The 16,235-nt window shown below is 47.7% G+C and overlaps 1 pseudogene; it reads left to right on the forward strand.

Annotated features, from left to right (window-relative positions):
* Nucleotides 1-1,848: 1,848 nt before the first annotated feature.
* On the forward strand, nt 1,849-8,142 carry LOC127213681 (serum amyloid A-4 protein-like; annotated as a pseudogene).
* Nucleotides 8,143-16,235: the final 8,093 nt, after the last annotated feature.

A 16,235-nucleotide genomic window follows, 5' to 3' on the forward strand; every position in this document is an offset into this window, starting at 1 on the left:
ATATTATCGCCATATCTATCCCGCTAGCCAGCCTTCTCATTTTCCCACTCTTAACTCTCTATTCTCTCTCTCCCCTTCCTTCCCTCCTTCCCTCCTTCCCTCCTTCCCTCCTTCCCTCCTTCCCTCCCTCCCTCCCTCCCTCCCTCCCTCCATTCTTCCCTCTCCTCTTACATCCCTTCTTGCTTCCTCAAAGGGTAGAGTGAGGCCTGTTGGTTAAAACCAGCAAGGCATCCCCATGATTCACCTTAAAGTTTACTTGATCTTTGCAGGAGTGTGTCATCCTAGTTTCTGAGTACCAGCCACCCACGGAGGAAAAGTCTTGAAGAAGAGAGGCTGCCCTCTGTCTACAGTTCTGAGTATTCATTTCATTAGCTCCTTCATTTGGATTGGCTTTCGGTGCACAGCCTTCATTCAGTGACCAATCAGCATCCCAGGATCTTCTCTCTGGTACCATGATCTCACTAGCCCACCTTTCCCTGCTAACTCTGCCAGCATCACGGACAGTCCCAGTTAATCTACATGCAGCTTTCCCAGTGTTCCATCCAGAGGACAGTTCCTGCCTCATCCAGTGCTCTCTAAGCTGCACTGGCTGCTTCTGAGGACTGCTTTTCTATCCAAACCTCTTCCTACAGTTCCGAATCAACACCCTCAGCCATACAGAGGTACTCTTACTAATCTTGACATCTCCAAAACCAATTCATATTATACCAAACACATATGGCCTTTGTGTCATTCATTTTGTCCACCAATCTGTCCCAGGGTTATCTGCTCCCGAGACGAATGCAGTGAAAGTTTCCTAGCATGAGCTCAGCTTCTGCACTGGGAACTGACAGTGGAAAAGTCCCAGCACCGAGGTCATCCTGTCTTGGCTGTCCCTTCTTCTGACCACTGGTCATGTATCATCCATCTCCTTGCCTTTCAGAATCTGCTCACAGTGTGTACACATCAGTGTCTCCTCACCTGATCCTTCAACACTCTTCTAATTGGGTGATCGTTTACACAAATAATAGCGGCCATTTGTAAGAAAAAAGAAACAGAAACAACAGCAGCATCGTTCTGACAAATTAAATCCACAAGCCAATTATCCAGTCATCAAAACACCATATGTCAAGACCTCCCCAGGTCTCTAGAATGTACATTGATGTACTAAATCCCAGTATGTCCACGGGTGGGAAATGGTATCCAGTTGGATCACACTCTGCAGCCACATGGATGTTTTTCCCCGAGCAGTGCCTTAAATTCTTTCTGCTATTTACTGACCTGAGAACTATACTGTAATCCTGGTTCACGTCTTTGGGATCTTCTCTATTTGTGATTTCTGCTGAAGAGGGGAAAATCCTCAGGACACACAGCTTCTCGTGAATTCTGCTCCCATATCGACTCTGGACTGAGGCTAATGGCTACAAGCGGGGGTATCTATGAGGCTTGCTGTGAACCTGGAGCTCATGTGTTCTCACACAGCTGTGCACCCGTGAACATGTAGAATAATAAATCCAATCGCTGGCTATCGTCGTTTTCTTCATGCTAGCAATGCCCATTATGAGCTCCGAATAAATGAATACTTCTAAGACATCTGTGCACTTTATTGCACTTCCGCCATTCTGACAGCCTTCAGTTCACCACCTTTGCAGGCTACCTGTCTTCCGGCTATGTGCATCGACTGACCGACCATTAGCAAAAACTGTCCCCACCCCATCACAGATGGGAGCATTGTTAGGCGTCAGAGACTCAACACATCTGACTCTACCCAGGTAGTTCCCCATAGGTCAATAACCAAGATTACAGGCACCCGAGCATCTGTACACATCTGGGTGTGTCTCCGTGAGCCTGTCTTTTCATTTCAGCAGGATGAAGCTTCTCATTGCCCTCATTTCCTGCTCCCTGGCCCTGGGGGGGGGGTGTCGGCAGCTGGTTCTCATTTATTGGTGAGGCTTAATCCAGGTAAAGCTGATGTATGAAGTATGGCTTGTGGGGTTCACCGAACAATTTAGAAGTTTTTTACCTACTTCCTTGGGGTGTAATTTCCTGTTTTTTTGGGGGGGGGTGGGGGTGCTATACAAATACAGATTAGTCACTGTAATGTTTGAGTACAGCAGGTGTCAGAGCAGTAGCTTGAACCTTGCTAACCCTGAGACCAGGGCTGTCTGCTTGCGTGGGCATAGATTAGTGTTTAGGTTCGTGTTCCTCCTGTCTTTCCCCTCAGGGGCTGAGGACATGTGGTGAGCCCACTCTTGACAGGAAGGAGGCCAGGTGGAAATATTTCCATGCTAGAGGAAACTATGATGCTGCCCAAAGAGGTCCCAGGGGAGTGTGGGCTGCTGGGGTCATCAGGTAAACACAGTTGGGACACTGGGCCTGGGTAGCAGGGATTGACTATGCTAGGAGACCAGGGTCAGGTGAGCCCAAGAGAAGGCCATGCCTATCTGTGGCCCTCCCCATCTTGCTCATGCGGTTACTTCCTCCTTCATGTTCGGTGTAGATCCTGGTCTTTAGGCAGATCCAGCGCACAGCACAGCTCACGCTGGGTGAGCATGCTTCCAAATGCTGACAGGGAGCGCGTCCAGCCCAGCCTATCTAGTCATTCAGTATAGGGTGGCCCACCTGGTCTAAGAAGGGCTGGGCCTGGCAGGGTCACTGACTGTTCCGCCTTCCTATCCCTTCCCGATTTTCTCCTAAAACCATCCCTTGCCATGTTGAGAACGGCGAGGGTGGGTGGTGAACTATGGTCATGCAGCTCGGTGATGGATCTCCTCCATGTCTGCGTCTCCTCGTGATGTGAGAGAGAGAGAGAGAGAGAGAGAGAGAGAGAGAGCATTCAAAGTCTCATGGGTCATGGACATAGAGATTCCATGGCTTACCAGGAAGCCAACAGATGGGCCACAGTGGCAGAGGTCCCAATTACTGCAGACCCACAGGCCTGCCTGACACACACTGAGCACCTTCGTGTCAGCCTCTGCGGCTGTGCTCTGGAGACGGGACATGGGGTTCTTCACTTCTGTGTCCACTGTGGGTGTGGGGAGCCTACAGCGCAGTGCAATAAATTCGTAAGAGATGAAATTTCTGTCATTGTGTTTTCAGTGTGTGGATCTGTTTGGTATAAAGGATCAGTACTACACACAGTCTGGAACAGAGTCAGAACTTAACGCAGAGAGACAGATCTGACGACCGCCGCTCAGGCTCATGTGACTACTGAAGCCCCTGAAGTTACAGATACCATGTTTACAGACCTTTCCATAGCCTGAGCACCGCCCTCTTTATCTACTGTGTTCTAACAGTTTCCATCTCTCGACACACTAGTCTGATATCGCTCTGCTCTGTGGACAGGGACACACACCTGTGTTAAGATCCCAGTAGTGAATTCTGCCCTATCCACTGCCACCTTCATTCTCTGTCATCACAGCAACACTTTCAAATCCAATTGTTGGCTGCTGGGCTCACTGCTCCGGGTGAGCACTGGGCCAGAGTGCGAGCCCAGCACCACCCCCCCCCCCACCTCCTTGGGACTTCCTGGCTTCTCCCCTTATCTTTGGGCCCCCTTGCCAGCCCTCTGCCAGAGGTGAGTCTGGGACCAAGATGGAGTGTCAGAGGGCTAGTAACCACTGTTTGTGCTGCTCATTATTCCTTGTGACGGCGAACAGGGCGGGCTGCCCAGCTTAGTTGCCAGTGTGTCATGGCCACCCTGAGAATGAGTGGCTGTTTCCCTTTGATGTGCTGGGGTGAAGAGAGCTAGCCAACAGCGAGCAGGCGGCGTGGTGTGGTGCATTCGTTTCTCTCTGCTCTTGTCCAGATGTGGAATGAGGGGCTCCACTCCAATGCTGCCTGTCACCCCTGCGATCAGGAAGGGTAACGTGGAATTGGGAGCCAAATAAACCCTTTCCTGCTCTGAGCCTGTCTTCATCAGGTGTTGTCACAGCAACAGATGTGGGACTGGAAGACAGGGTTAGGGCACCGTTTCAAGTAACAGGGATTCCTTGCGAGCAGCCACAGTGAACAAAGACCTTGGCCTTTCGGAGAGCCGTGCCCATGTCTCACTTAGGCTGTCTGCTGGTGTGATACAACAGCATTACCAAAAACAAGTTGGGGAGGGAAGGAAGGGTTCATTTCAGCTTACAGCTTGCAGTGTCTCATCCAGGGTAATTAGAGAAGGGAGCTAAGACAACATGCCGGAAAAAAACTCTTACAGGCAAGGAAACACTTTATTCAGTATGTCAGCTCTCTCTCTCCCTCCCTCCCTCCCTGTTTCCCTCCCTCCTGCTGGATATTGAACTCAGGGTCTCACACATGCTAAACAAACACTCTACCAGCGAACCGTAGTCACAGCCTGTAACTGCTTATTTGCCAGGAAGGGTTGAGTAAGCGCGCGCGCGCAATCCTGTCAAAGCTTGCTGGAGTTAAAAAGCACCCCTCTCATCACTGTTAAAGTCAGAGGACAGCAGCTGCTCCATGACAGCAAGGTCCTAGCAGCCTTTCCTCCTCTGGAACTATAGGAGAGAAAGGGACAGAGCTGGCAGAGCGTGTGTTGCTCTTATTGTACTCCTGAGATCCATTTCATATATGGCTGGTAAGTTCTAATTGGGAACAGTTACATTTTCTGATGCTTTGCCCTGGAGATAGGGAACCAAGTAGCCCATGCTGGCCTGAGACCAGCCTTGTAGCCACGGATGGCCTTAAGCTTCTGATCCTTCTGCCTCCACCTCCCGAGTGCTGGGAATACAGGCCTGTGCTTCTGGGATCACTTTGTCCGGTGCTGCTGTGGATGGGAGCCAGGGCCACAGACACTGTGCAAATGCAGCCTATAGACTGAGCTCCAGCCCCAGCATTTCGGCACCTTTGTGGTCTGTTCTTAGTAGAAGAGGGACCCAGGAAAGGCTTGTTCATCAGCTTTAGTCACCTTCACTAGGTACACATGGTCTGCAGGCCAGTGATTCCCTGAAACTCGTGTTTATGCAGTATCTGGCAGAGAACTCCTAAAGCCCATCGCTCAGAGACGAAGACTGAATGCAGGGCTGGATTGTCTTTACTAGGCAAAGTGTGGCTGTCTGAGTTTGAGACACAGTCTCACTGTGTAGCCCCTGCTGTTCATGACCTTGTGTAGTAGACCAGAGTTTGGGACTGATGGCGTGTGACTGCTCTTCTGTCCCCGCAGCACCATGAGGCTTGTTACAATCCTTGTCTTCTGCTCTTTGCTCATGGGAGTCGGTGGTGATGGCTGGTATTCCTTCTTCAAGGAAGCCGTGCAAGGTAAGAAGTCGGAGGCGATGGGCACATTTAACCGTCCCAGAGATGCTCTCTGAGGCCACATGCCGGTAGAGTGCAGATAGGCCTTTAAAAAAGTACAAACCAGTCATGGCTGGAGTATGGCTTTGTGTGGCCTCCTGTTTCTACACTGGTCACTTGGCACCGTCACAGGGCTCCTCAGACAGAGGTCACAGGGTCCGGCCTGTGTTGCTGAGCTGACCCAGAGGGATCGGGCTTTCCAGAGCATGTGCTCCACAGAGGGAATTCACAGGCAGCAAATTCCCCAATCTTAGTGTGAGTGGGCACTCTGTATGTCCTCAGAGGGGCATGGGCTTAGTAAAGGTGTGCATGTCTACAGAGTTCCCATCCTGTTCTAGACAAACTGCCAAGATCAAGGGTGCAGAACTCCCAGGAACCCAACGGTGTACATTTCTTTTTAGCACACACTGATCAACCCCCTGCTCAAAGTGTAAGCCAGAGTACAGCCCCTTCCCATGCTGCTTCTCAGGGATTTGGTGGGATGGCAGTTTTTGCTTTTCTTTCGGTGCATTCCTCGTCTCCCCTCACGTCTCAGAATGTCCCTGGATCTTATTCCTGGGATGTCTTTGTTCTTGTTGGCTCTCTTAAGGGACATTTCCACCCCTTCATGGGGCAGAGCACACACAGGTCTGTATAAGTCACAGCCCAGGACGTAACAACTGCCAATCACACCGTAAGGAGAAGTGTCACCCTTATGGTCACCAAGACGCCCTCCCCAGGGACACGCTCTCGCCTCCATGGACCGCTTCAAAGGACTATGCTATCGGGGGCTGAAATGTAGAAATCCACAGAGACTTTGCATTCCCCCACCTCTCCAATTATCCCCACGTTCACCCTCGTATCTCCATTCCTTTGTAGGGACTTGGGACTTGTGGAGAGCCTATCGGGACAATCTAGAAGCCAATTACCCAAATTCAGACAGATTCTTCTCTGCTCGGGGCAACTTTGAGGCCCAACAAAGGGGAGCTGGGGGCATCTGGGCAGCTAAAATAATCAGGTAATATCCTGCTGCTTCAAGCTCCTCACTAACCCTGCCTGTGGTCTACCCTACTACTGCCTATGACTGGAGGTTCCGTGTGGTCTGGAGAGTAAGAAAGGGAGGGAAAGGACGGGGGGGGGGGGAGGTGAGGATGGACCCACACACAAAGGAAATGTGGCCCAGGGTGGGGTCTCAAATGCATCTTGTCACAGGGTGTGGAAAGAGCAGCTGGCGGAGGCGCGAGGGTTGCTGTTTCCTCCTGTCTGTGTCTGAGATTTTACCCCTCCAGTAGCTTTTTTTTTCGGCCATTCCTTGGTGGGAGAGAGGAGGAAGTTTGGAGGAGGGGCTGTCTCTCTCCGGAACTCAACTCCTGTCTTCCCTCCTCGTATTTCAGCACCAGCAGGAAATACTTTCAGGGCCTCCTAAACCGGTATTACTTTGGGATGAAGAACTATGGAATGGAAAGCTTGGAGTCTATCAGGGAAGCCGAGGAATGGGGCCGAAGTGGAAAGAACCCTAATCACTTCAGACCCCAGGGCCTGCCTGAAAAGTTCTGAGCCTGCTACGCAGGCTGCACTGAGTGACCGGGCCGTGAGCTCATCTCTTTCCGCTGGAAAGGATGCCACTGCCCTCAGTGTCCACAGGAACCACAGGGAAGCTAGAGATGCGCAACAAATACTTTCAGATGGGATTTGTCGATGAAATCGGGGAACCCTCAGAAATACTTTCTGGGAGGAACTGCAATGTGTCACATAGAAGATGAGGAGAGAAGGAATTGTGACCACCAGGCACTAGCCTGAAACCATGCAGACCCCCCACACCACCCCATGAAATGTGTCCTAGCCTTTAGCCACACCAGCTTCCCCTGTAAAACAGCAGTGCTAACCTTGCCAGGCTCCTCCACAAGTGGGGTTTGCTCTAAGGTGTGCCCTGGTCACCTGCCAATCAATTTCCTGCTCGTTATATCTCATATGTGTGTCCCCGCCCCCAACAACTTCTGGTCGTGCCCAGGCCTCTCTGTTTGTATTACTGTTGTGCCCAGGCTTTCCTGTGTAATGATGCCACTCAGCCTTATCAGTCACGGTCTGACTCCAGGCCTTATCAGCCACGGTCTGACTCCAGGCCTTGTCCCCTGTGACCTCTTTCCACATAGAAAAAACACTGTCTTGAGATAGTCTCATTGCAACCTTGGGAATCCTAACCTAGACTGCACTGGGGTTCAGGGGTAGAACTCAGTTGAAAGAACGTTTGCTTAGCATAAAACCCTAGAGGGATCCCCAGATCTATGTAAACCTGGGGACGGTACACACAATTCCAGTACTGGGGAGGTACAGGCTGATAGGGCAGAAGAAATTCAAGGCCAGCTTTGGCTATATAGCAAGTTCAAAGTCATTCTGAATAGATGAGACCATGTGATGTAATACAACACACACACACACACTCACGCGTGCACGCGCATGCACACATAACATACTGCTTTTTCATAGGGAAAGTTAGTAGAAAACATACCGTGTAGTGATCGCACACTATATTTTTTTGGGTTGCGAGCCTAGCCTTTCACAGCTGAGCCATCTCTCCAGCTCAACATATTGTTCTTTTTTTTTTTTTTAAAGTATGAAGTAACATAGTCTGAAAGATTCATCCTTAGGTACACATTGATAAGAAAAATATGGTTCCAGTTAAACTAAGATAATGGTTATTTATTCAGAGTCTTTATACTATACTCAATGAAAATGACTAGTTGAGGTATGACCAAGTCCCATCAACACTGTCTGGCTATTAGTAAATTTAGGGCATATCCTAATTTAGGATATTCATAATCAGTGCATGTGCGTTTGAGATTTGACAAAGTATGAAATGTAAGTTTCATCTCCATATTAGCTATCGAGAACAAACAATAAACATTGTTATATTGATGCTTAATTGTGGTTCCAGTTGATTTTTACACTGACATGCCTGGGGGAGGAGCCAGAAGAGGGCATAGCCTGAAAGTAGCTTCTGCACAAGCATACAGACCTGACTTTGGGCCCGCAACACCCATACAAACGCTGGGCATCGGGCATGCATCTGTAGCCGTGGTGCTGAGGAGGGACACAGACCCCTGGGTTTGGAGGCCAGGCATCCAAGTCAAAAAGAGTGAGCTTCAGGTGCAGGAAGAGATTCTGCTTCAAAAACAGAGAAAGACACCAAATACCAACTTCTGTCTTTCCCTTGCACGTGTGCACATCTACCTACCTACACATACACACACACACATGCATGCACACACACACAGATATGGATACACATGAATACATACACCTCATTAAAATAACAACAAAAATGTAATTCCTAAGGTACTGGAGGTATGGATCAGTTGGTAGAGTGCTTGTCAGTCTGTGTGAAATACTGGGTTCTAGTCCCAGAACTACATGGGTTTAGTTGGACATTTAGGAGGTGGAGGCAGGAGGTTCGGAAGTTCAAAGTCATCCTTGAGCACGTAGTGAGTTGTAGATCAGTCTTTGATATTCAAGGCAATGTCTCAAAAAACAAAACAAAACAAATTGTAGGGAAATAAATGGATGGAGCTGTAACAATCTTCCAGAGTGAGGTAACCCGGACTCAGAAAGACAAGCATCACGTGCTTTATCTCTGTTATAGATGTGGCCTTTGAATGTGCAGATATTTGTGTTTCAGTTAGAGTTCCCACAGGGGGCAGGGGTCAGTGAGATGGAGCAGGTGGGCGTGGCTTTCAAGGGAGAGGGGCGGTCAGTTTCCTCTGAGGGTATGAACCCCGGTAGATGGACCACACTCCTGTGGAAGAACACACATTCAAGATTTGGATGACACAAATGGGACTTGATGAGAGAGAGAGAGAGAGAGAGGGAGAGGGAGAGAGAGAGAGAGAGAGAGAGAGAGAGGAGAGAAAGAGAGAGAGAGAGAGAGGAGATGGGTGCACAGGAGATGGGAGGTGGATCTGGGAGGAGCTGGAGAGTGAATATGATCAAGTAAATTCTGTGAAATTCCCAAAGATCTGATAAAAAAAAGATGGGGGGTCAAGAGTGTGCAGGATGGGTGAGCAGATGAAGATTTCTAGAACACAAGTCTCACAGCCTGAGTTTGATCCCCAGAGCCCATGTACAGGTGGAAGAGGAGAACTGAATCCACTAGATACCCTCGGATCTGCAGGGCTGTGTGGTGGAGTGTGTCTACACACGCCTTGAACATTGATAAGAAGTTGGGTGTCTGGAGAGATGGCTCAGTGGTTAAGAATGTAGCGTGCTGCTCTCCCGAACACCTGAGTTTGGTTCCCAGCACCCACATGGGGAGGCTCAGAAGAACTTGTTATCCCAGCTCCAGAGGATCTCCTTTCCCTCTGGCCTCAGTGGGAAACTGTGCTCATGTGGGCTCCCACACACATATAATTACATATAAAGTAAAATAACAAGGAAGAAAATGAGCCTGTCTCGGCATTATGGAGGCAAATTTTAAGTGTGTCTCTAAGGAAGTTTCCTGAGAAGAAGAAAGACCCTCCCTCAATATGGGTGACACCATGCTGTTATCTCAGATGGGCACAATAAAAATAAACGATGAAATATCTATTTTAAGTATAAATCTTAAGTGTGTTTTCTGTTGCTCTATAGAATATTACCCCCTGGAACTTTATAAAATGTGGAAATGTATTTAGGTCATTATTCTGTAGTCTGGGAAGTCCAAGGGTGGAATCTGGTCCCTGGTGAGGGTCTTGTATCACATCCACTCTGCGAACACCACAACGAGAGACTGATCAGACCTGATAGCTCAGGTCCCTTCCACTCCTCACAAAGACATTAAGCCACCATTTCAGGGGAGGTCCCATCTTTATGACTTTTCTGATTTCTTCTTACCTCTGAACCTCAGAACCACACTGCCACCTGAGACTGGGAATTTAATTTCTAACAGGTGAACTTGTAGGGGAGACATCCACATCACAGAGGCTTCTGCCTCTGTTGGGATTCTGTAAGGAAAGAACTGAGTCAGACATGGTGGCAATGGCAGTGTTCCCCAAGGGATAACAAGATGCCTATACAGCGTAGAGAAATGAATCCAGGTAGCCCATTTATTGAACCAGAAATTACCCTAAAGACGGGTGGTTCCTGGAAACAATGAGGGGGCTAGGAAGGGGAAAACACAGGCCATGATATGAGCTAGGACCTTCGGATGAGGGACAAGCTGGTTTGGGGCAACCTCTCTTTTAAGAAGCTATGTGAACAAATCATAAAATCCCTCTTGCCTCTCCCCAGCCCGTGCCATGGTTCCCCATTGGCCAAACTAAACTGGAAAGGGCACAGAGCAGAGACAGGGCATCTGTGCAGGCAGCCTCCTAGGACAGAATACAGAGTCAAGGGCAGAGAGGCTCTGGGGAAGCTAAGGGGAACACCCTCCGTTTGAGGGCAGATTTCCCAATCATAGTACGTGGCGTACCTAACCACAGCCAAGTGTTGCCCAAAGAGTGAAACACTGACCCACCGGATACCATTGAAATCCCTTCTCCCCAGTCCCAAAGTCATGTCTGAAAAAAGTCCTAGATACAGTAGGACACTGGAAGGGCAAGGTGTGTGTGTGTGTGTGTGTGTGTGTGTGTGTAAAACCATGCCTGGCACAGCTAAGGGAGCACACGGAAACTTTGTGTTTTTTTTTCTCCCCTTTTTTATTATTTCTTTGAGAATTGAAACCCAAAAAATATATGTGGGTTTCATATAAAATTTAATAAAATTTGGAAAAAGTTCAGGTTGAAAGGCTGACAACCAATGGATCTGCTACAAGACAGTAAGGCCTTGGACTAACTATAATTATATACGTCTAAAATATTTGAATATCTCTTGGTTTTGTTCATATGTTTGTTCATTTGAGAGATGGTATCTTGTGCCCAGGCTGGCTCAAACCACTATGCCAAGGCTGGCCTTGAACTCTTGTTTCTCATGATTTCCCCGACTAACTACTAGGATTGCAGCTGCATTTCCATTGGTGAAGTACTCTAGTTAGTCTTTTAATGTAATACTGGTCACAGAACTCTAGATGCAGGAAACAGTCAGTTAGGTAATCTATGTGGGTTGGGTGATGGAATATTACTGAAGAACAAGCATGGACTTGAGTTCTTGCTAAAATTATAGCAAAAGTTAAATTTATCCCGTTATGAATTACTTGTAATTTATGCCATAGGATACTTAAGCAAGAGAAGGGTTCTAAGTCTTTTCTAAGACTTAGAGTCACTTCTAAGAACATTTAAAGTAAAACACCTTTAAAATATCCTGTTATTCATAAACTCACATGAACACTCAGTGAAATAAAATGCCATCTTTTCAGCCAGGTGGTGGTGGTGCATACCTTTAATCCCAGCACTGAGGAGGCAGAGGCAGAGGCAGGCGGATCTCTGTGAGTTCAAAGCCAGTGTGGTCTACAGAGTGAGCTCCAGGACAGCCAGGTCTTAAAAAACAAACAAACAAACAAACAAACAGAGAAAGTTGCATTGAGCAAGCCATGGAGAATAAGCCGGCAAGCAGCATTCCTCCATGGAGAGTAGAGGCCAGTGAGCAGCATTCGTCCATGATTTCTGATTTCCAGGAAACTGTCTTGAGTTCCTTCCTCAGTTTCCCCTGATGGTGGATTGTACATAACCTTCACACCATGTAAACTCTTTCCACCACAAGTTACTTTTGGTCATTCCCTTAGTTACTTTTCCGGTGCTGAGACAACTCACTAAAACACTATGACTAAGATGACTTAGAGAAGAAAGCATTGAATTGGGGGCAGGCAGGCTCAGAGTTCACAGGGTGAGTCCATCATGGCAGAGAGCATGGCAGCAGCCAGACAGGCATGGTGCTGGAGCAGTAGCCACGAGCTTACATGTTACGATAAGAACGTTGATGCCGAGAGACACAGCGAACACAGTGGGTACATGGACTTTCAAAAATTCAAAGCCCACCCCCCAGTGACACACCTATTCCAACAAAGCCACATGTCCTAACACTTCCCAAACAGTCCTACCGACTGTGGACCAAGCATTTAAATGTATGAGCCTATGGGACCATTTTCACTCAAGCCACCCCAGTCATGGCGCTATCACAGCAGTACTAAGTACAACTCCTCTCAGATCCACCCTGACTTCTTCTTTTTATTTTACTTATTTTATTTTATTTTATATAACAAAGTCCAATTAAATGAAAACAAACATTTATAGACAATATTTGGGAATTTGGGCGTCGTTCTTTCCAAACTACTTCCTGCTGGTAAGGGGCGCTGTCATGGGGGATTCGAAGAATATTCAGAAATCCTGGCTGTCTCTGCAAGGCTGCTTTGTCCAGCTGTTTTGAATGTAGGATCACCTGGTACTCTGTTTCAGGCGGTCTGGTGTGATCAAACCACATTAGTCTGGAAGGAATCCACATCTTTTCATTTTCTGTGGAAACAAAAATAGAAATCCTTTTCCCCAGTAACTTGTCCTTCAACTTAAATTTTGGAGTCAAAGCATTTTTTTTAAATTTAATTTATTATTTTACATGTTGATCCCAGTTCCCTCTCCCTCCCTCCCTCCCTCCCTCCCTCCAGTCCTCCCTTCCTCCTTCCCTCCCTTTTACCCTCTCTGCTCTCTCACATGCACTCTAACCACCCTCCCCTCCCATCCCCCCACCCCAATTCCATATGTAGGGGAATGCCATCCAGTTGGGGTCATGTAGATCTGACAGGTCCTGTGAAGTAGGGACTAGGGCTTCTCTCCTGTCTCTAGGTTAAGGCAGTTATCCCTCCATGGGGGATGTGTTCTCAAAGTCCTTTTGTGCACCAGGGATACATCCTGGTTCAACTGTCTGAGGTCCCTTAGACTGCTCAGTCCTTCTGGTTGAGACCCATATTCAGGGGGCCTGAGTCAGTCCCATGCTGGCTTCCCAGATATCAGTCTAGTGGCCGTTAGCTCCTCCTTGTTCAGGTAAGCTGTCTCTATGTGTTTCTGCCGCAAGGTCTTGTCCTCTCCATCTGCATCTGGGTTCTAGTTCGACTCAGTGTCTATGTATGCCACCCTGACTTCTATACTTAACTACCTTGTATTCTCTTGCACCAAGTGGCAGAGATGAATAGAGCATCAATCATCCTATCTGTCTTGCACACTGACAATACCATTCAAATTCTGATGATCTGGGCTATCCTATCCTTCCAAAATACCAAGATGAGGAGCCAGCACCAGGGTGGTCAGTGGCTTTCCCCAGAACCCTTGCACCACATGCCTGTCTGACAGGTAGGGCTCTGGGTCAGCTGGCAGGCTGTATCATCTGCTGTACCACCTGCTGGGTGCTGAGGAGTCCTGTTCTTTTCTTCTGAGTACCTGAACCCGCAGGAAGAGCTGTAGCTCCACAACTACTTTTTTCCTCACAGAAGGGAAACTCTGTTCCTATCAGCTACTGAAAGTTCCTACATTCCCCGGCAACTCTAATGGCAGGTAAGCTATAAGGCAGCTCTCAAGCACTGTGGGCTAGCTGTCCCCTCCCCTTCCTGAGTTCCTCCCATGGGCACAAAAGGAGGAGTGAGAGATTAAGGAGAGTTTGGGACTGAGAACCTGCACGCCTGCCTCCTCAAGGACCTTGGGGGCTCTGAGGTCGGGCTCCACTTCTTGCATTCATTCTCCAGGATGTGGAACCATCAGAGCCTCTGTGTCCTCTCTGCTGTAGGCTACAGGGAAGAGGGCTTCATCAGCAAAGTTTCAAACTCGGCTGCTAAAGAAGGCATTGTGCAATTCTGGGACTTCCCTGGTTCACATTTTGAAATTTCTAGTTAGGAAGAAAATTCAGGGTCACACTTAGAGAACATTTTGTACTGTATTTAGATACAAGTTCATTATTTGTGCCAAAATTGCAGGCAGTAATCCAATGCCATGGAATAATCTATGGGAAACGCAGGTTGGGCCCACTTACTGTAAGTTGGTGTTGGGTCTGGTGTGGGTTGTTGCTGCATGTGCTGGAGTGATGCAATGCAGTGTGGATCAATCTAGTTTATTCCCTGTGGGCCAAACTCAGCACCATCCAAACTGGCAGGCTTCACTCAAACCTTTGTGTCCTTTAAAATTCTCTTCCAGTTTTCCCTTTAAGTCTTCTTGTGAGATCTCATTCCACAGAGACACAAGATGAATGAACACAAGTAACTTTGTGTGATAATAAAATGAACAGTAAAGAAAAACCTCCCTGGATATACCTATCACACCCCATCCCCCAAGGCTCAGGGGTCTTCTTGGAGTAGGGAGCAGAAAGAACGTAAAAGGTAGAGGTGATGGATGGCATAAAGAAATGACTGCTTTCCAGACACAGCAGGGCAGTTCCACAGGTGACCTCACAGCGACTGTGACAGTGTGAATAAGACCTGTGCAAGCCCAGCATGGAGGGGCGAGGTGGGCACTAAATCCCATTCCTAGCTGAGAAACTATTGGCTGCTAGGAGGGGAAGGGTCAGATCTCTTCAATGACATGACCGCTTGTTGACCAACATCTAGGGCAGATGCCATCCCCAAGAGTAATTGGCTCAATCATACTGGACTTGATGGAGGGGGAAGAAGAAGAAGAAAGAAGAAGACGAAGAAGAAGAAGAAGAAGAAGAAGAAGAAGAAGAAGAAGAAGAAGAAGAAGAAGAAGAAGAAGAAGAAGAAGAAGAAGGAAGAAGGAAGAAGGAAGAAGGAAGAAGGAAGAAGGAAGAAGGAAGAGAAGGAGGAGGAGACCTATTGAGGTTGGGTGGATAGGTCAGTGAGAGTGGAGTTAAAGATGAGGTGTGAATACGATCAAAATGCTCAAAGAATTAGTTACACTATTGTTAAAAGAAAACATCCGTGTGAAGAGCTCTTCTGAATGTCTAGGAAAGAACTAACTTGCCTTCTAATATTTCTATCAAAGAGGAGGGTGGAGACTGGAGAGAGGATTCAGCAGTTAAGAGCACTGGCTGCTCTTCCAAAAGACCTGGGTTCAATTCACAGATATCACATGTTGGCTTTCACCCATCTATAACTCCAGTTCTAGGAGAACTGACACCCTCTTCTGACCTCCATGGGCACAAGACATGCATGTGGTTCATGTACATACAACCAGACAAAATACACATGGAATAAAATGAAATTGAAAAGGGGGGGGAGAGGGTAGGTCTAAAGAGCGGTCTTGTGGGAAGTGAATTTTGATCCTAGAATGGCTGCGGAGGTCAGTACATAATCACTGCAACAAATGTCTCTCACAAGGAAGTCAGAACAGCAAGGGGGTGGTTTTATATGCAGCCCTGTGTGAAACACTTCCCCAAGCAGGTCCACAATCAGGGATTGTGGGAGGTTGTAGCTGCTGCTCACTGCCTATTGCTAGAACAATATGAGCCTAGCCAGCCAGACCCCAGATCACCAAAGAATCCCTTTCCCAAGGAAATCATGGGAGGAGTAGCCCAATGTGCCTTACAGCTCTCAGGTCATGATGCCCAAAATAACTAAAATACAGATCAAACTTAGAAAAGGCCTCACTCCCAAAATCTCTAATCAAAGATAATATTCTCAAACATGGTGCCCACCCTTGCCTGATTGCTTCATCCTGCATCACTTTTACCAACATCCTCCTCAGCACCACACCCTCTGCCTCAAACAACTGTCTCTTCACGTCCATTCTTCTCAGCGGTTATTCATTTACAACTTTCACGGCTTGTTACATCTGCTTGTTTCTCCAATGAAATATTCACATGCCTCTTCTTGTAAAGATCTCTGAAGAAAAAATTCTGAGCTATTTCTTTCTGGCTGAGCTCTTTTGCCTCTACTACTGTCCTCCGGCTTCCAGCCCAGATCCCTTAAAACCTAGGAACAAATGTGATGTCCTCATCATACCTGCCGGCAGTAGTTATAACCCTTCCTTCTTTAGGGAAGTCAACACATTCAATTATTCTCATTTGATTAAAGGGGTGGGGATACAAAATAAAGGGCAGCCCTGCCCCATGGCCTGAATGGATTTTCTTCTAAG

The sequence above is a fragment of the Phodopus roborovskii genome, unplaced genomic scaffold, assembly GCF_943737965.1.
Source record: "Phodopus roborovskii unplaced genomic scaffold, PHOROB, whole genome shotgun sequence".
Taxonomy (NCBI): Eukaryota; Metazoa; Chordata; class Mammalia; order Rodentia; family Cricetidae; genus Phodopus; species Phodopus roborovskii.